General features: G+C 47.8%; 1 protein-coding gene across 2 annotated transcripts in view; it reads left to right on the forward strand.

The window, feature by feature from the left end:
* LOC119969228 (rho GTPase-activating protein 6-like) overlaps positions 1-20901 on the forward strand; it is a 782573-nt gene that overhangs the window by 136708 nt on the left and 624964 nt on the right. The window lies entirely within an intron of this gene.

A 20901-nucleotide genomic window follows, 5' to 3' on the forward strand; every position in this document is an offset into this window, starting at 1 on the left:
TGTTAAAACATAGCAAGACAAAGGCGGGAGGAAATGTAATGGATTACGACCGTTCCTGCAGTCTCATTTTATTGCAATTTTGTTGCTGCAGTAAGTCCTCAGCTGTTTTGGTTAAAAGACAAAATCATCCTAAAAGTTAGTTTGGAATACATTGTTATTAGTTTGCTTGAGTGCACACAATGCTGCAATATGTACTGAAATCGTATTGTCATGTTATTACAATGAGTTTCCCTCCAGCCCTTCTCCCTCTCCCAAATAAAATGCTGACCACTTCCTCTCATATAGATGACTCACCTTTAAAATGCACTATGTTTTCCCTTCAACTCAGTAGTGTCCAACAGAAACTACTTCCTAGCCACAGTCGTGGATACAGCTACACTGTTTTATCCACATTTTGTGTTCTGAGAAGAAAACACATTACACTCGTACACAATACAGGTAAATGTACCAATATCACAAAGAGTAGTGGAGCTCCAGAACTCTTTAAAAAGCTGATGAGGTTCGGCGAGTTCAAAATTAAAAAATTTGAATTGATAATGTTATGAAACCAATTAAATGGGGTTAAGATACAGACCAACAATTACATAATTGAATGGTGCAATAGAAGTCAGGGGCTGGAAAGCCTCTTCTTTCATCGATGTACATATATTTCATGGGCATTATTACTAAACAAACATTTTTCAGCTTTCAGAAACCAGGCATGCACACACAGTTTGTTTAGTTGTCGTATTATTTTCATTGTAACTCCTGACACTGATTGGCCAGGCGTCAGGAACAGTTGCACATAGTACTTGGATTACACTACGCCCGCTGGTACATAAGCGGTTCCTCCCCTCGTTGATGTCACTGGTGCGCTCCTGTTGGCAGTGCAAGTTCTGGTTTGTTCTTCACTCAGCCACTGTGCCCTGTTATTCACTGGCACACATCTTCTGCTAGCACAAGCCCTTGCCAGTCTGAGACCTCGCCATCTGGCTCCCCCACGCTGGCCTGATTTCTTTACCGTCCACTCCCTCCACCATCCTGGATTCTCACCCGCCCTCTCTGGAACCTCTTCTGGCCGCAGTTATTACCACACTGACATTTTCCTGAAACCTTGCTCTGCAGTGCTCAGTGAAAGTGTATCCCAGTAAGCAGAGTGTACCGACTGCCAATTGGGTTGTTTCTACTGAGGTTAACATGGCACTCTAATCCAGAGGGAATGCCATAACTCTTCGACAGCATTCCTGCAGATCTGCAGAATGGGCAACACGGCAGCACAGTGGGTAGCACTGTTGCTTCACAGCTCCAGGGTCACAGGTTCAATTTCCACTTGGGTCGCTGTCTGTGCAGAGTCTGCACGTTCTCCCCGTGTCTGTGTGGGTTTCCTCCGGGTGTTCCGGTTTCCTCCCACAGTCCAATGATGTGGAGGTTAGGTGGACTGGCCATGCTGAATTGTCCCCTAGTGTCAAAATAAGTTAGGTGAGGTTATGGCAATTGGACAGGCGAGTAGGCCTGGATGGGGTGCTCTTTTGGAGGGTCGGTGCAGACTTGATGGGCCGAATGGCCTCCTTCTGATCGGTAGGGATTCAATGATTCTATGAACTGTCAAGTAGCTGGGAGGGAGGGGTACACTTGGAAGCCAGAGGTTATGTGATCTATATTCCTAAAACATCCCAGTCTTTGAAATTTAGCTTCCCTTGCAATTAATAATAACGTTTATAAGAAACAAACAAATTGTGTTGGACATTTCTCCAGTAGGATCCATTCTTCTCTCAGGAGCCCGAGGCTCAGGTTCCACACCAATACACAGCTTGAATCTGCTTGAATGTAGAAAATTAAGGGGTCATCAAATAGAGGTATTTAAGATGCTTTGGGTTGGTAGGGGAGATTTTCTCTGGTGGATGATTCCAGAACAAGATGGTATAAATTTTAAATTAGGGGCAGAATTCTCCCACGCCCCTGCCAGCAGATTCAAAGGCGGCTGGGGGCAGAATTCTGCTGAAGGCTCAAAAGTCGATTTTACTCCGTTGTGAATTTCCTGCAGGATCTTCTGCTTGTGTCTGTCATGTCAGATCTGGAAACACACTGGTGGCCGGCATGAAACTGATTTGCAGCCCGCTAATGGAATGCAGATGAAGGCCTGACCGGAATCTACTCCCCACGCCCGTGTCTCCACAATACCAACAGGAAAACATGCTGGTCCCGAACACATCTGGAACAACGAGACGTCAGAAGTCGAGACTTACCTGAAAAATGCCCGAGGCTGCCACCGGAATTCGAGATGTAGGCTGCCAGCAACTCTGGACCCGAAACACCAGAGCAGTGGGCTGGGGAAACATCTACAAGGTGGATCTTTCAGCTTCTGTGTCATCGAGGAGGTCCATCTTCCAGCCTCAGCATGTTATTGGATGTTCAACTTCCTTCTTCAACAGCGGGTCAGTGACTTTGGACTCCTTTTTAAATATGGCACCCAGATTTGACAGCAAGACACAGAATGAAGCCTGCCGCAGCCACCATGGAATACAGCGCTAAACCCCCGGATACAGCGCTAAACCCCCGGATACAGCGCTAAACCCCCGGATACAGCGCTAAACCCCCGGGTACAGCGCTAAACCCCCGGATACAGCGCTAAACCCCCGGGTACAGCGCTAAACCCCCGGATACAGCGCTAAACCCCCGGATACAGCGCTAAACCCCCGGATACAGCGCTAAACCCCCGGATACAGCGCTAAACCCCCGGATACAGCGCTAAACCCCCGGATACAGCGCTAAACCCCCGGATACAGCGCTAAACCCCCGGATACAGCGCTAAACCCCCGGATACAGCGCTAAACCCCCGGATACAGCGCTAAACCCACGGGTACAGCGCTAAACCCCGGATACAGCGCTAAACCCCCCGGATACAGCGCTAAACCCCCGGGTACAGCACTAAACCCCCGGATACAGCGCTAAACCCCCGGATACAGCGCTAAACCCCCGGGTACAGCGCTAAACCCCCGGATACAGCGCTAAACCCCCGGATGTATGATGAATGAGGCCAGGGCCAAACGTTTTAACATGGTTTCCTCTTGGCCTCCACATGGGAAGCACTTCCTGACCCTTCTCCGCCATGGGACTTTGTCCGAGATGGGAGAATTCCAGTCTAGAGCTAGGCCATTCAAGTACGATGACAGAAGGGGCGGGATTCTCTCAGCCCGGGGCCAGTCCGGACAAGGGAGACAACGCGCATGCATGGAAATCGTGCCGGTGGAACTGCGCATTACGCCTGACCCACTGTGCATGCGCGCATCCCCCGGCGCCCATTCCATGGCCGGATCAGCAGCAGTGCCCTGCTGGCCCCCTGTAGGGGCCAGAATTGCTGAGCCTGGGGCTGTGTTGACGCCATCGGGAAACATAACATGTTTCCGACGGCGTCAACACTTAGCCTCAGGATCAGAGAACCCCGCCCAAGATATTTCTTCACACGAAGGGTCACAGAAATCTAGAACACTTTCCCTAAAAAAAGGTTGAGTCGAGCTTACGGAACGGAGGCAAGTACATTATACAGAATAACAGGCCATTTAACCCAACTAGTCCATGCCAGAGTGTATACTCCATACAAACCTCTTCCCACTTTTCTTCATCTAATCATAAGAACTTAATAATTTAAGAACATAAGAAGTAGAAGCAGCAGACTGTGCAGCCTATCACGCCTGCTCCACCATTCAGTATGATCATGGCTGATCTTGACCGTTAACTCCACATTTCCACTTGCTCCCCTTTTCCCCTTTTGTTCTCGGAGACCAATATATTCAACTGCGGTGCATTCATAATGCTCTGAGGTCGAGAATTCCAAAGATTCACAATCCTTTGATTGAAAATATTTCTCATTATCTCAGTCCTAAATGATCGGCCCCTTATCCTGAAACTGTGCCACTTTGTTCTAGATTCCCCAGCCAAGGGAAACAATATCGCAGTATTCATCCTGTCACACTCCTTCATAATCACCTCTAAACTGCAGATAATACAGATCCATACATTCAGTTTCTTATTACAGGAGGACCCTCTCATCCCAGGGACTAACCCAATTAACCTTCACTGAACCGTCTCCAGTGAAAGTATATCCTTCCTTAACTATGGAGATCCAAACTGCACACAGTATTCCAAGTGTGATTTTAGCAAAGCCCTGTACAATTCTGGCAAAACACCATAATTCCTGTATTCCAATCTCCTTGGAATAAATGCCAACACACCATATACGTTTCTGATTGTTTGTTGTACCTACATGTTAACCTTTTGCGTTCCAAGCCTCCAATCTTTCTGAATATCAACATTTACAAGTTTCACCCCATTTAAAAAATCTGCTGCTTTTCTATTCTTAGGACCAAAGTGAATAACCTCACGCTTTTTGCATTATACTTCATCTGCCACCTCGTTGCCCATTCACTTAACTTGTCTATTTCTCTTTGCAGCCCCTCACAGCTTGTATCATCAGAAAACATTACTCTCTGTCTCTTTGTCTTAAGTCATTAATATAGACTATAAGTAGCTGAGGGCCCAGCACTGATCCATGCAGCACCCCACTAGTCACAGCCTGGCAACATAAAAATGACCCATTTATTCCTATTCTCTGCTTCCTGTCTGTTAACCAATCCTCTGTCCATGCTAATATATCACCTTAAACTCCTTCTTGCCTATGAACCTATTTTGTTGCACCGTATCAAATGCCGATTGGGAACCCAAGTATCCTGGGCGCGATTCTCCGCTCCCCAGGCCGGGTGGGAGAAACGCGGGAGGGCCGCTCTGGCACCCCCCCCGCGATTCTCCCACCGCCCCCCCCCCCCCCCCCCCAAATGGCGTGTTGCGTTTTGTGACACGCCGCTCGGAGAATCGCGGGTCGCCGTTTTTCACGGCGACCCGCGATTCTCTGGCCCGGATGGGCCGAGCGGCCTGCCATTCCCAACCTGTTCACGCCGGCGGCAACCACACCTAGTCGCTGCCGGCATGAACAGTGCGCCAAAGGTGAGTTTGGGGCCTGTGGGGGGGCGGGGAGGGGATTGAGCACCACGGCCGTGCTCGGAGGGGACTAGCCCGCGATCGGTGCCCACCGATCGTCGGGCTGGCGTCTCCAAGAGTCGCACTCCTTCCCCTCCACCGCCCCGCAAAGATCAAGCCGCCACGTCTTGCGGGGCAGCGGAGGGGAAGACGGCAACCGCGCATGCGCTTTTGGCGTCATTAGGCACCGCCGGCCACGTCATTCTTGGCGCGCCGGGCCTTAACGGCCTGGCGGCCGAGTTCCCCGCAACGCCACTCTTAGCCCCCCCAGGGGGGGGGGAGAGAATAGGGGGCAAGGAGCGGCCTCCAACGCCGTCGTGAAACACTCCGGGTTTCACGACGGCGTCGGCCGTTGCGAAGAATTCCGCCCCCTATCTCTACTACTTACCCTTTATCTACCATACGAGTTGCATCCTCAAAAAAACAATTTGTCGAACTGGATTTCCTTTTCATTAAACATGTTGATGTATTCTAATATTTTTAGGTTTTCTTTTTTGTTATTTTTTTAAAATTTAGAGTACCCAATTAATTTTTCCAATTAAGGGGCAATTTAGCATGGCCAATCCACTTAGCCTGCACATCTTTGGGTTGTGGGGGCAAAACCCATGCAAACACGGGGAGAAGGTGCAAACTCCACACGGACAGTGACCCAGAGCCGGGATTGAACCTGGGACCTCGGCGGCGTGAGGCAGAAGGGCTAACCCACTGCATCACTGTGCTGCCTGATGTTTTCTAATCTTACTATGCTTTTCTCAGTGCATTGTTAAGACTCCTTTAATAATTAATTCCAGCATTTTCCTGATAACTGATGTTAGGCTAATGAATTTGCCAGTTTCAAATCTGCTGGGCCGTTTCAGAATCTAGAGGTGGCACAGTGGTTAGTACTGCTGTCTCACAGTGCCAGGGACCCAGGTTCAATTCCAGCCTTGGGCGACTGTCTGTGTGGAGTTTGTACGTTCTCCCCATGTCTGCGTGGGTTTCCTCCAACAGTCCAAAGACGTGATGGTTAGCAAGTGGTTAGCACGGTTGTCTCACGGCGCTGATGTCCCAGGTTCAATCCTGGCTCTGGGTCACTGTTCATGTGAAGTTGCACAGTCTCCCCGTATTTGCGTGGGTTTCGCCCCCACAACACAAAGATGTGCAGGGTAGGTGGATTGGCCACACTAAATTGCCCCTTAATTGGAAAAAATGAATTGGATACTCTAAATTTATAAAAAAGAAAAAAATAGATGTGCAGGTTAGGTGGATTGGCCATGCTAAATTGCCCCTTAGTGCAGGGTAGTTGGGGGTATGGTCATTGGATTATGGGTTACGGGAATAGGGCAGGAGAGTGGACCTAGGCATGGTGCTCTTTCAGAGGGTTGGTGCAAACTTGCTGGGCCGAATGGCCTCTTACTGCACTATAGGAAACCCATGGGAGACCTGACAATCCTGGTCATTATACCTGTGGGTATCTCTTTCAGAACCCTGGGGTGCGGGCCAACAAGTCCTGGGGATTTGTTGGATTATGGTCCCTCAGGTTTCTCTCGTACATTTCTCTGCTGAAATTAATTACTTTAATCTCCTCACTCTTATTAGCCCTAAGACTATCCTTTACTTCTGGTGTGCAACATATGATTTCTAATATGAAGACATACAAAAATATTTGTTCACTGTCTTTGCCATTTTCTAATTTCCCATATTTAAATAAATTTATATGGATCTCAAGCACCCTGTTGTAAAACTAACTGCAATGTTTATAAACATCTTGCTATGATTAATAGCTTATGGCCACATCAAAAGCAGTTCAGTGCTTTCTGCTGAGAAAAAGAGGAATTGGAAACACTTAAGTCCTAAATGTTTATAAGCATTACAGTTAGTTTCACAGCCGTCTACTTTAGATCCATTCAAATATGAAGGAAAATGAAAATAATCAATCCAGATATCTAGATGTCTGAAAGCTGTTAATTACATGCTACCAAAAACTATTTCTCTTTGAAATGGATAGAAACCTGACAGATCAAAGGATCTGAGGGGGTTTATAGCCTTGTGATGTGGTTTTGGATTTCTACGAAATACAGTTGCTGATTTCTGTCTGAGGCAGCAGGTGGAAAGCACAGGTGAGTGAAAAAGCAGTCATCTTTTTTTCACTGTTTCTGCCTGAACTGCTCGTTAGCTTCCAGACAGGGTTGACTGCTGGGGGGGGGGGGGGGGGGCTGTTATGCAGGGTTCTCTGCTCTGGGGGGGTTCTCTACTATGTGAGATTCTGTTCTCAAGAGGATTCCCTGTTATTGGGGGTTCTCTGAAATGGGGGATCCCTATTTTAAACGGTCTCTGGTGATGGTCTCTGATGCGGGTCTCCGATGGGGGTCTCTGGGGGGGGGTCTCTGGTGGATGTCTGTGATGGGGGGTCTGGGTCTGATGGGATGACTGACAGGGGTCTTTGGTGTAGGTCTTTGGTGGGGCATATGGTGGTGGGCTGGGGTGGGAAGTATTTACATTGTGGGATGAGTGGGCTCTCTGATGGATTTGGGGAGTACCTAGCTTTTAAGTAGTTACTCTCTTACCACACTACGAGATCCAGACATGAGGGCCTCACCGGGAAATACTAGTAGCAATCCATGCCCACATGAATCCTGGCCCAGAGGTCTGGATAATGATGGAGGCATGGAAAATCCAGTGCCCAGCCTGTTAATAGGATGCAGAAACCTCAATGCTGCTGCCAGTTGGGGAGGGCTGGATCATCGGAAAGGACAATAACTGTGATTTTTCCCCACTGGTGTATCCTCCACTGCATCAGGAACTCCGCTACAGGTAGTGGGCGGTGGAGAATCCAGCCCGATGTTGTTGATTCTTGACATAATTTTTCAATTTCTGCTTTGTTGTTTTCTGGCTTTTTTCCATCATGAACCCATCTGATTCTTTTGATTAAAACAGTGCACAACAATTTCGTACACTGACTATGAAATCTTTTTCTAAGCTCTACAAACATTGTTTAGATAAATCTCTTGGTTAAGTCCCTGGGATCCCCCTGGCGATCACTAAAATAATGTACTAACTAGATGCTGATACCATAGATCCCCTCCCCTTACAATCTGCCGTCTCCTCTCATTACTTATTGCAATTCCTCTTTTGTCATAGCAAGCAATTCTTCCCTGTCTGTTTCCATCTAATTGACCTGCAAACTGCCCCCACATCACCCCCTTCATTCTCCCACTCCGCTCCATTCGTCATGTGTTTTAACCAATCCTGTCACCATGCATTCTGCTCCCTCCCTTGAGTTACTGGTCAATAATACAGAAGGGTGGCACAAAGAGCAGGAATAGCTTGGGAGTGAAGAGTTGTACTGATTTGTGTTGGTGGATGGTGAGCCAATGCTCAGAGCACTGCCAGTTTGTGTGTAAACCTTTTCAGCCAACCATGTCAGTTGATAGATTCTTGACCGAGGCAACAGAAAGATCAGTTATAGCAAATTCGTCAAAATAGTTATTTTATTTAAGTGCTTAATAGATGCTTTCTGATTTAACTTTTAAAACTGTGCAGAATATGTTGCGATATAATATTCCCTCAATCCCTTTTGAGATTCAAATGTGCATTTGCACATTCCATCATGTGCAGATTGTTTTGGCAAATGGAATTTTTGGTCTCAAGGCAAAAGCTTTTGAATTCTCCAACATCTTGAACAGTTTGTTCCCTTTTTCTACCCTGGGTGTAGTAAGCACAAACTTGGAAAGCATGAGTGTGCAAGAGAAACACATTGTACTGGAAAAGGCTTGAGGCATCTTAGAGTGACTGCTTAAAATAGCAAAACCAATAAACAGAATGGTTAGATTATTTTACTGTGCATTTCTTGGATTGGGATTCAATTAATCATCTAAAACAACAACATGGGTATATATGACTTATGTGCAGGAGTGGACCATTCAGCCCTTCTTGCCTGCTCTGGCATCTCAACTCCACTTTGTTGTCTCCCCCGCATAACCCTTGATTCCCTTGTCTATCAAAATATCTATCCCTCTCTGACTTGCATAAATTCAATGACCCCGACTCCGCTGCTTTCTGGGCAAGAGTATTCTACATACTAACGACCCTTTGAGAGAAAACAAATCTCCTCACCTCTGTCTTAAATGATAAATCTCTTATTCTTAAACTATGTTCCCTGTGGAAACATCCCTCTGGTATCTACCATAATCTAAACATCATGCAATTAGTACAGTGTCCAGAGTCACCATCTGCGGTTGACTAATTCCTGGAGATTCCAGCACACAGCTTCCTGTTTTCACCATCCCACCCAGTCAATCAGCCTTTGCCCCTCAATCGCCAATATTTTATAACTAATAAATCATAGTATTCAAAGCAAAGTAAAACTTGCACCATTCTTTCTTATATGCCAATGATTTTTATCCAAGGTGGTTTGCGGCAGTGTCCATAAGATAAATCTTTAATTCTTGCAACTTGCAGGATAGTCCTGAAGGGTTGGCAATCCTAATAGCATCTTTATGTAGGCAAACGATCCAAGGTGTTTCACAGGAGCATCATCAAGTCAAATTTACAGGCGAATATACAAACATATAAATTAGGAGCAGGAGTAGGCAACTCACCCCCTCGAACCTGCTCCAACGTTCAATGTGATCATGGCTGATGCAATTACTGTAACCTCAACTCCACATTTCCACCTACCCTCCCCACCCCCCCAAGAACCTTTCAGCCCCTTACTTATCAAAAATTTATCTTGCTCTGCCTAAAAATAAATCGGAATTTGACACCAAGCCACAAAAAATGATATTAGGGCAGATTGATGGAACCATCAATTCACCAGACACGTGTTTCCGATATGAATATAGGCTGTAATCAACTTACTACAGAGCCAGCCGGTTACCCGTTGATGAACTCTCAGTGAACTGCAGACTGACTCTGGACAAGGGTATTTATACAGCAGCACTAGGGGGAGGAGTTGTGGGCAGAGCCAAGGGTGGAGCCCTGTACAAGCTCCTGAGCATTCCCAGAGCTACTCCCCCTAGTGGTCAGATAACGCTACTGCGCTTACAAAGATATAGTGTGAATTATCATGTTACATTCACCACACAGATAAATAAAGCTTGGTCAAAGAAATAAGTTTTAAGAAGCGCCTTAAAGGAAGACCGAGGTAAAGATTCACAGAAGTTTATAACTTAAGAATATAAGAAACAAAAGCAGGAGTAGATGATATAGCCCGTCAAGCCTGCTTTGCCATTCAGTATGACAAGGCTGATCTTCTGCCTTGACTCTGTTTTCCGCCCACTCCCCTTATCTCTTGATTTGCTGAGTGGCCCACCCCCGTTCATCCCAGGCTTAAGTATATTCAACCATGGAGCATCCATGGCCCTCTAGGTTAGAGAATTCGAAAAATTTTAAACCCTGTGAGTAAAGAAATGTCTTTCTATCTCAGTCCCAAATGGCCGGCCCCTTGTCCTGAAACTGTGCCCCTGTTTTTTGATTGCCTAGCCTGTGGAAAAAAGGGTCGGAATTCTAGAGGTAAGGGTCAAGTCAACTAAAGCACATGCACCAACGATGAGGCAAAGGAAATCAGGGATAAATAAGAGCCCAGAATTGGAGGATTGCCAAATTCTTGAACATCACGTGTATATTATCTCTTCATAATTGTTTGTAATGTGTGTCCCTCTTGTTATGACCGCAGTATGGACTGATTACCTTTTAAAAAAGATAATTGAATTCCCAGTGACCAACCTAAGGGACTTGCATGGCTTTTAAGGTTTTAAGACATATACTGGGTAACAAACAATAAAGACTATTTCATAACCCCATGGCTAAGTTATATATTAGACCGCACTTTCTATGGAATTGCAGTTCTGATAGGAAACACTCCCAGCTTCCAAAGTTCCCATTTTCCCATTTTGCTGAGCAGCAACTTTGAGTGACCATAAAAAGGTGCATACCTCAATTTTTGGGGAGTTTCCAAATCAGGCAGTACTCCTCTACTCCACCACCAGCCACACCAGGATGAATCTCTCAGATCAGGCAGTACTCCTCTACTCCACCACCAGCCACACCAGGACGAATCTCCCAGATCAGGCAACACTCCTCTACTCCACCAGCAGCCACACCAGTACGAATCTACCAGATTCCTTTGATGGTTACAGGGCGTGTCTCTTCAACTGGAAACTGTCTTCCCTCCCATACCCTGCTTCAGTAGCTCATAGAGAACATGAAGTTGCTTCTCTCTCCTGATCATACCAACTGTGGTCCTTTCTCTTTGCCTCTTAAGCACAAAAGCTTGGAGACTGAACATCTATTCACTGTCAGCACAAGTGTGGAAAACTTTGCACCTTGCTCAGCAAGTCTCTTGACTTGCGTCCCTCTTGTCCCTATAACATCCAAGTCACCCTGGTTTGTTGTCAGGCAGAATTTGAAGCAGGTAACATGACCTCTTCACCATTCTCCTTTCCTTTAATAAAATAGTTTTAAAATGTAACAACTTCAGAAAACCTTGAATTCCATTATCATAGAATTTACAGTGCAGAAGGAGGCCATTCGGCCCATCGAGTCTGCACCGGCTCTTGGAAAGAGCACCCTACCCAAGGTCAACACCTCCACCCCATCCCCATAACCCAGTAACCCCACCCAACACTAAGGGCAATTTTGGACATTAAGGGCAATTTATCATGGCCAATCCACCTAACCTGCACATCTTTGGACTGTGGGAGGAAACCGGAGCACCCGGAGGAAACCCACGCACTCACGGGGAGGATGTTCAGACTCCGCACAGACAGTGACCCAAGCCAGAATCGAACGTGGGACCCTGGAGCTGTGAAGCGATTGTGCTATTACACTCTGAATAAAAGGATATAAGTATGTAAAGATGAGGTTCCAGTTTTATCTTCAAGAATCTGGCTATCTCAAATAGAATGCTGTCAATAATTATAATAAAGGTATATTTAAGGTTGTATTTATCCAGAGGCAAAAATGTGTATGGCAATTCTTATTAAAATGTGAGGCTGCTTACCTACATCATCAAGGATATTTTATTTTAATTTTCAGTAAGATTCTTTTTGGCTGCATTCCATAGCTGAGCACAATTTCCAGTAATCACCATCCCTTATTGCTCATTTTATACTTTTATCCACAGTTAGTAACTGATTTCCTTATATAGTTCATTCAACTAATCCCTTATTCACTCAAAGCGTATAGTATGAAAGATACAGTACAAGCATGTGTGCACTACACTTGAACTCACTGAGCTGCAGAGGACCAGAAACAATTGGCACTAAAATAAAGAAAATGGTCCCTTCTCACGGTGCACGCCCACTCTACAGCGATAAATGCCAACACAAAACAAGTAGGATAATATCAGATCTATAATTCTCTTGGGTCTGTCGCTGTTAAGGTTTACACAAGAGACAGAATGAAAACTAGTAAACAGCCAGCTAGTCGAGTATTGTCCAGTAACTCAGCAGAGTACTGCAGAGATAATGTAAAATGATGAGGGTTAATAGCCAGTTCGTTCCTTAAAATGTCATCTTTGGGATTTGGATACTACTAACAAGGACTGCATTTACTGCTCAACCCTCTCTTACCCTGAAAAGATTGTGGTACGCAGTCTTCTTGATATGTACTCTGCGTGGTATTAGTTCGATATATTTTTGTGAGTTAGTATGCTATTTCAGAGGGTTGTTAGCTGTGGTTGAATAGGAATATTCTCAACTCTGAGTCACAAAATTCCAGGTACAAGCTAATAGTGCCATTCGTTTCAGGTACAAGTCCCACTCCAGGGCTTGAGCACAAAAATTGAGGCAGTCGTCTAGTTCAGTTCTGAAGGAGTGCTGTACTGTTACAAGAATCTAACCCGAAGCCTCTTCTATTTGGGTGGATATAAAAGATCCCATGACACCATATTGAAGAAGAGTTCCAATATCCTGGCCAATATTTTTCCCCATCGACATCACAAAACATGACGAGGTCATTATCACATTGTTGTTTGTGAGAGTTCGTTGTGTGCTTGTTGGCTACCACATTTCCTACATTACACGTGACTAAACTTCAACAAGTGCTCAGATAAAAGCAAAAGAATGCTTATAAGCATTGCCGATAAACAAAATGGATGCTGAAATCCAAGGCAAAAACATAAACTACTGGACAATCTCAGCTGGTCTGACAGCATCTGTGGAGAGAGAAGGGAGCTAACATTTCGAGTCTGGATGACTCTTTGTCAAAGCTTTGACAACGAGTCATTCAGACTGGAAACATTGGGGGCGATTCACCGGGACCCGCGCCGGGCCGGAGAATCTCTGCATCCGCGCCACGGTGCCGCGACTCTGGCGCGTGATTCTCCGAGGTGTGGAGAATTGGTGCCATTTGTGCCGGCGCGTTTGATGCGGCGCTAGCCGCAGGCCGCTGGAATCGGAGGGGCCGCCGATTCTCTGGCCTGGATGGACCGTGCAGCCGCGTGGATGCGACAGAGTCCCGCCGACGCCATTCACCCCGGTCGCTGCCGGCGGGAACACTGTGCAAAGGGTCGGGAGGCGGCCTGTGGAGGGGGGTAGAGGGGGGCTCCATCCCCAGGGAGGCCTCTGATGGGATCTGGCCGCGATCGGGGCTCACCGATCGGCGGCCGGCCTCTCTTCCCTCCCACCCCCGCGCCTACTTTCCTACGCGGCCGGCAGCTGAACACCGATGCCATGATTCGTCAAGGCTGGCGCGCAGAAGAAGTCCCCCGCACATGCGCAGGTTGCCGTGGCCCAACTGCACATATGCGGGTTGGCACGGCGCCCATTTGCCGCAGAGAAGGGAGGCTGGAGCCTGAACCGCTCCAGCGCCGTGCTGGCCCCTTGTGGGGGACAGAATATGTAGTATCTGGGCCCCGTTCGCACCGTTGTGAAATGCAACGGCGTTCACGACGGCTCGAACACGGGGCGGGATTCTCCCATACCCGGCCCGGCCCGGCCCGGGGGGGGGGGGGGGGGGTTCCCAGCGGGATGGAGTGGCATGAACCACTCCGGCGTCGGGCCGCCCCAAGGGTGCATGATCCTCCGCACCTTCGGGGGCAAGGCCGGCGGGGAGTGGTTTGCGCCCCCCGGCTGGCGTGGAAGGCCATCGGCGCCGCGCCAGCCGGGGTCGATGGGACTCTGCCGTCTGGCGCAGGTCCGTGCATGCGCGGCAGCGTCAGCAGCTTCTGCCGTCATCCCCGCGTATGCATGGGGGGGGGGGTTCACCTACATGCCAGCCATCGCTGAGGCCTACACGGCCGGTGCGTAGGAAGAGAGTTCCCCCACGGCACAGGCCCGCCCGTGGATCGGTGGGCCTCCATTGCGGGCCAGGCCACCGTGGGGGCACCCCCCAGGGCCAGATCAACCCCCCCCCCCCAGTATCGCAGAGCCATCCCGCGCTGCCAGGTCCCACCAGTTAAGGACCTAGTCCAATTTACATCGGAGGGACTGGCATAGAATGAGCGGGACCTCGGCCCATCACGGATCGGAGAATCGCTGGAGGGGGGGGGGGGGGGGGGGGGGGGGAGGCTGCTGCGAGCGGCCATCGACCGGCGCGGCGCAATTCCTGCCCCCGCCGAATCTCCGGCGGGGCGGGATTCACGCCGCCCCCCTCCCTGGCGATTCTCCAACCCGGCAGGGGGGGCGGAGAATCCCACCCTTGGGCTACATTTGGGAGAATCGCCCCGTTAGCTCCCTTCTCTCTCCACAGATGCAGTCAGACCTGCTGAGGTTGCCCAGTATTTTATGTTTTAGTTTCAATAAGTAGTCAATTGACTGTAAAGCACTTTGAGGTGTTGGTAGTCGTGAAAAGCGCTATATAAATGCAAGTCGTGGGAAGCATGGTGGCGCAGTGGTTAGCATGGAGCTGAGGACCCTGATTTGATCCCGGCCCCGGGTCACTGTCCATGTGGAGTTTTCACATTCGCCCCGTGTTTGTATGGGTCTCACCACCACAACACAAAACATGTGCAGAGTAAGTGAATTAGCCATGTTCAATTGGAAAAAAATACTGGGCACTGTAAAATCTTTTAAAACAAATAAATAAATTAAAGTTGTTCTTTTCTGCTCTGTTAAAATTCTGAAGCAGCCATGGTGGTTTCTCTGAATTATTAGGGAAGGTATGACCATTTTGTTTATTGGCACTGCATATAAGCATTCACTTTGAGAAGAGCATACATGGGCTGGATTCTCCGACCCCCCTCGCCGGGCTGGAGAATCGCCGGGGGGGGGGGGGGGGGGTGGGGGGGGGGGGGGGGGGGGGCGGAGGGACGCGCGGCGTGAATCCCTCCCCGACGCCGGCTGCCGGATTCTCCGCCGCCGGTGTTTTGGCGAGGGCGGGAATCGCGTTGCGCCGGTCGGGGCCGTTGGCAGTGGCCCCCCGGCCAGTTTTCAGCCAGTCCCGCCGGCATAAATCAAACAAGATCCTTACCGGCGGGACCTGGCTCTGTGGGCGGCCTGCGGAGTCCTCGGGGGGGGGCGTGGGGGATCTGGCCCCGGGGGGGAGGGGGGGTGAGCCCGATGGTGGCCTGGCCCGCGATCGGGACCCACCGATCTGCGGGCGGGCCTGTGCCGTGGGGACACTCTTTCCCTCCGTGCCAGCTGCTTTAATGCAGAGGATTCCGCACCTTCTGGGCAGCCCGACACCGGAGTGGTTCACGCCACTCCTCAGCGCCAGTACAGCCCGGCCCACCGGATAGCGGAGAATCCCGGCCATCCATGTCTTTTGCTTTTAGCAGACTGTGTTTCTGTTGCCCCCTTGTTTTTTCCACTTCCACAGGAGCACTGTAGGAAAAGAAAACGGAACAAACTGTTCAAATCTTCAGGAAAATCAATGGTATTTGCCTGTGACCCAAGCCGCCTCTTGTCTTAAAAGAAAAGGAATGCGTGGACTGAGCCCACGAGAGACAATCAACCATCGTTATTTGATCGAGATGAAAGGAACTTTCACTATGTACAGCAGTGAATTCTCGGTTCAGTGCAAACACAGCAGCAGCAGACTCAGCCTTCACTGTGAGGATGGTGGAGCTTCTTGCAGTTAAAGTTTGCGATAGGCCTGTGCTTCATATCCAATGTTAAGATGGAGTCATTGATAAATAGTTAGTCTGCATGAGTGAAACAACACTGTTGAGAATTAATTTTAATTAAAGCTTGTTTTGATCCCCTCATGGGCCAAACCTATATTGTATACAGTTCCCCTCTTATACCTTGAAGTCCGAGTTCCCCAAGTGACGGGGGACGCCTCCCGCCTAACTGGGAGGAATCTCACAGGTTATAAATCCCGACCTGGGAGCAGTCGAGGAGGGTGACCCTGCGGGGTGAGGAGTAGTGTAATTGTAGTATTGCGAGGAGAGTAAATAAACCTAGTTGTTATCCCGCCCACCTGGTCATGTGGAGTCCTTACTTTTACCTATCACAAGACTCATGGCTGCATCTAAAATAATCCCTTCTAAGTTTTAAAGAGGCATTGTACTTTAGTCGAAGGTGAGTTGATGTTAGACTTCATTTAGTTGTGGCGCTTCCAGGTTTGAGTCTGAAGATTATTGTGATAATTCAGCAAGGTCTCACAGACAGCAAAGACAATCGTGTTTTAGATTGGGGGAGGGGGGGCACGGTAGTGCAGTGGTTAGCACTGCTGCCTCACGATGCTGAGGACCCGGGTTCGATCCCAGCTCTGGGTTACTATCCATGTGAAGTTTGCACTTTTTCTCCGTGTCTGTATGGGCCTCAAACCGCCCCCCCCCCAACCCAAATATGTGCAGGATAGGTTTATTGGCCATGCTAAATTGGCCCTTAAGTGGAAAAGAAAAATAATTGGGTACTCTTTATTTAAAAAAAACACATTTTTTTTTATCGTTGTTTTAAATTTTGGTTGTTAAATAAATATTAGCCAGGACACCCACAGGAACTCCAAACAGTTCTTTGTTGCATAGAAAAGAAGTAAAGGATGAAGGAAAGACTTGAATTCATATAACGTCTTTCCTGACCACAAAATGCTCCTACATACTTTGCAGCCAATGAAGTAATTTTGAAATGCAGCCACTTTTGTAATGTTGGGAACACAATAGCCAATTACGCCACAGCTGGATCTCACAGACATCAACATGCTAATGAGCAGGTAATCTGTTTTTCCTGATATTATTTGAGGGATAAATATTGTCCAGGGCACCAGGGAAACTCTCCTGCTCTTCTGTCGCAGTGAAATGCTTCTGCCGTGTAAAGGTGTGTCAGTGTGGAATGGGGATAGATTTCTGGCACCCTCCCCCCCACCCCCCTCCCGGGACTGGGAATGGATGAGCATGATATTTCGGGCTGCCAGCTTTCGTGCCAGTTCCTTGACTCCATCAGCCCAAGGCCATTTTGGTAGAAATCATAGAAACTGGAAAACCGCACAAAAGGATATCATTCAGCACATTATGCTCGTGCCAATTGATGAAAATGTACCCAGCTGAATCGCATCTTCTTGCACTTGGCCCATTGCCCATTGCAGGTCACGGTATTTCAATTACTGTTCAAATGTTTGGAGGGTTTCTGCCTCCACTACCCTTTCAGTTCCAGATCTTCGGGGGACAGTTTAGCCTTTAGGTGGGCAGCCGCCCCACACTGCTTGGGCACATCAGCAACCACAGGCCATCCTGCAGAGGGGCTCACAGTCCCAACGACATTGGTGGCCTGGTTGCAAAGGCCATTTTTATTTCAGATTTTGAGTTGTTGAGAGGGCACATACATTTTGAAGTACCCTCTCTCTCACTGACCTGCTATGGAGCCTTGCTGCTGTTTTCACGCTGGTAGACCACTGATTGGTCCTCCAGCTCTGAGAGCCTTTCCGGTGTCCTTAGTTGAACATTGAGTCTGCCCTCCAGCTAGTTGGATGCTCTGAGGAAAATCTCAGTGAGTGACAGTTTCTAACACAGTGCGAGCTTCTGACTCCCAACTGGGCCTGATGGTGGGGTTCACAAGAAGCCATCAGGGATCATTTTGCTTCAAGTATCTGAATTGGGCATTGACCTTGCCATGATATGCAGACATGCACATAATGAGATACCGATAGGCAGCTAATGAACACAGAAAACAGGACATAACCAATCAGCAGGCAGAACACTTGGGGGTGGTTTCCCACTATAAAAGGCACGAGGCACTCACACTCCGCCTCTTTCCACTGGGGACATCTACAGAGTGAGTGAGGTGTATATATCACATAACACCTCCAGCATGTGGCTAAGAGCTAGTCTGGTTCAGTCAGACAGAGTAATCACACTTAGGTTAGCAGAGAGTTGAACTCACAGAGAACTGAGCTAACTGTGTGACATGTTCAATAAATATAATTGAACTAACTTCAAGGTCTGGAGTATATTTCAGTTATAGCTGCATCCAGTTGCAGCCCGTGTTATCTCAGTGTGCTTAACACGGCATGGTACCAGAAGGCTGCTATCCCAAGGTGGATTACCTCAATCTATTCCGTGACGACCAGCAAATGTATCCCGGCACCATGGAGAAGAACCAGGCTCCTCAACAGCTGCGGACTTCCGGCAATCTCAGTGCCAACTGGCGGACTTTCAAGCAAAGGTTTCTGCTGTATATTGAAGCCTCAGACCTCGAGGATGCACCTGATACAAGAAAGATTGCACTTCTCCTCTCCTAACTTCAAGGTCATAGAATTTACAGTGCAGAAGGAGGCCATTCAGCCCATCAAGTCCGCACCGGCCCTTGGAAAGAGCACCCTACCCAAGGTCCAGACCTCCACCCTATCCCCATAACCCAGTAACCCAATCCAACACTAAGGGCAATTTTGGACACTATGGGAAATTTAGCATGGCCAATCCACCTAACCCACGCATCTTTGGACTGTGGGAGGAAACGGAGCACCCGGAGGAAACCCACACACACAGCGGGAGAACGTGCAGACTCTGCACAGACAGTGACCCAAGCTGGGAATCGAACCTGGGACCCTGGAGCTGTGAAGCAATTGTGCTATCCACAATGCTACCGTGCTGCCATAAAGAATATTAGTGAACCAGATGGGCTTTTATGACAATCGATAATGGTTTCATTGTCATCATTGTACTTCTAATTCCAGATGCTTCATTGTAAATTCCACCATCTGCTGTGGTGGGATTCGAATGCATGGCCCCAGAGTATTACTAGTCCAGAACAATACCACTTCACCACTGCATTACTGCAAGGTCTGGAGTATATTTCAGTTATAGCTACATCCAGTTGCAGCCCGTGTTATCTCAGTGTGCTTTACACAACAGACCTCCTAACCTTCTTGACTCATGCTACGAATGCATTGCTGATAGCTAGATTTTAGTGTTTGTTCCACGATGATGCCCCATCAGCTTGTACTTTTTAACCTTAGGAACTATAATTATACTGAATAAAAAATGTTTTATCATAGGTTTACTTCTTTCAGCTTGATTTCTCTGATTTTGTGCCTGATTCTAAGAATATGGAAGGAATAACTATTTTAGATTAATATCAATGAATATGATTCTTACATTACTGGAACTAAAACATTGGAAATAATTGCGAGTGTCTTTCTGAGTATTAATTCAGTAGTGTGAGAAATGAAATACTCATGACTGTGACATTGGAAGGACAGCATGTGGTGCAGTGGATAGCATTGGGATTGCGGCGCTGAGGACCCGGGTTCGAATCCCGGCCCTGGGCCACTGTTCATGTGGAGTTTGCACATTCTCCCCATGTCTGCGTGGATTTCATTCCCCATAACCCAACGATGTGCAGGTTAGGTGGATTGGCCATGCTAAACTGCCCCTTTATTGAAAATAAAAATAAGTGAGTACTCTAAATTTATATTTAAAAAAATGATTGTGACATTGGTAATTGTCAAATGAAATGTAACCCTCTAATAATACTTCAAACAATTGTTTTGGGGTTATGAGCAAGGCCGACATCGACTGCCAATCACTAGTAACCCTGAGAAGATGGTGATGTGTCACCTTTTTTAATTAATTGGATTTGGGCATTTATGCCCATCACCGAGGGCATTTAAGAGTCAATCACATTGCTGTGGAACTGGAATCACATATAGGCCTGACCAGGTAAGGACAACAGATTTCTTTCCCTAAAGGAAATTAGATTTTACATCATTCAACAGTTAAACATTTAATTCTAGATTTTTATTGAATTCAAATTTCAACATCTGCCATGGTGCAATTCGAATCCAGGCCCCCAGAGTATTATCCTGGGTCTGTGGATTACTAGTCCAGTGACAATACCACTACACCACTGCCTCCTTGTATGCTGATACAACTGAGTAGCTTACGGAAGGTCTTGTAGTGCTGAGATAGCATCACTTCCTGGACTAGAATCATAGAATTTACAGTGCAGAAGGAGGCCATTCAGCCCATCGAGTCTGCACCGGCTCTTGGAAAGAGCACCCTACCCAAGGTCAACAACTCCACCCTATCCCCATAACCCCATAACCCTGTAACCCCACCCAACACTAAGGGCAATTTTGGACTCTATGGGCAATTTATCATGGCCAATCCACCTAACCTGCACATATTTGGACTGTGGGAGGAAACCGGAACACCCGGAGGAAACCCACGCACACACGGGGAGGATGTGCAGACTCAGCACAGACAGTGACCCAAGCCGGAATCGAACGTGGGACCCTGGAGCTGTGAAGCGATTGTGCTATCCACAATGCTACCGTGCTGCCCTAGAAGCTCCATCTCCAAGTCTCACTTCAGACTTGACGGTCACAGAAGGTGTGTTCATAATCTGCAGTACTTTATCAAACATAATTGTGGACTAACTCAATGGAAATCCATGGTCAATGTCCCCATGGTACCTGGAAGAAGAACGCGTTATTAGGCCACTTCAGTGGGGAGTTAAGAGTCAACCACATAGGTATGAGGGTGAAATCACATGCAGGCCAGAAGGATAAGAATGGTAGGTTTAT

Source organism: Scyliorhinus canicula, chromosome 7 (assembly GCF_902713615.1).
Source record: "Scyliorhinus canicula chromosome 7, sScyCan1.1, whole genome shotgun sequence".
Taxonomy (NCBI): Eukaryota; Metazoa; Chordata; class Chondrichthyes; order Carcharhiniformes; family Scyliorhinidae; genus Scyliorhinus; species Scyliorhinus canicula.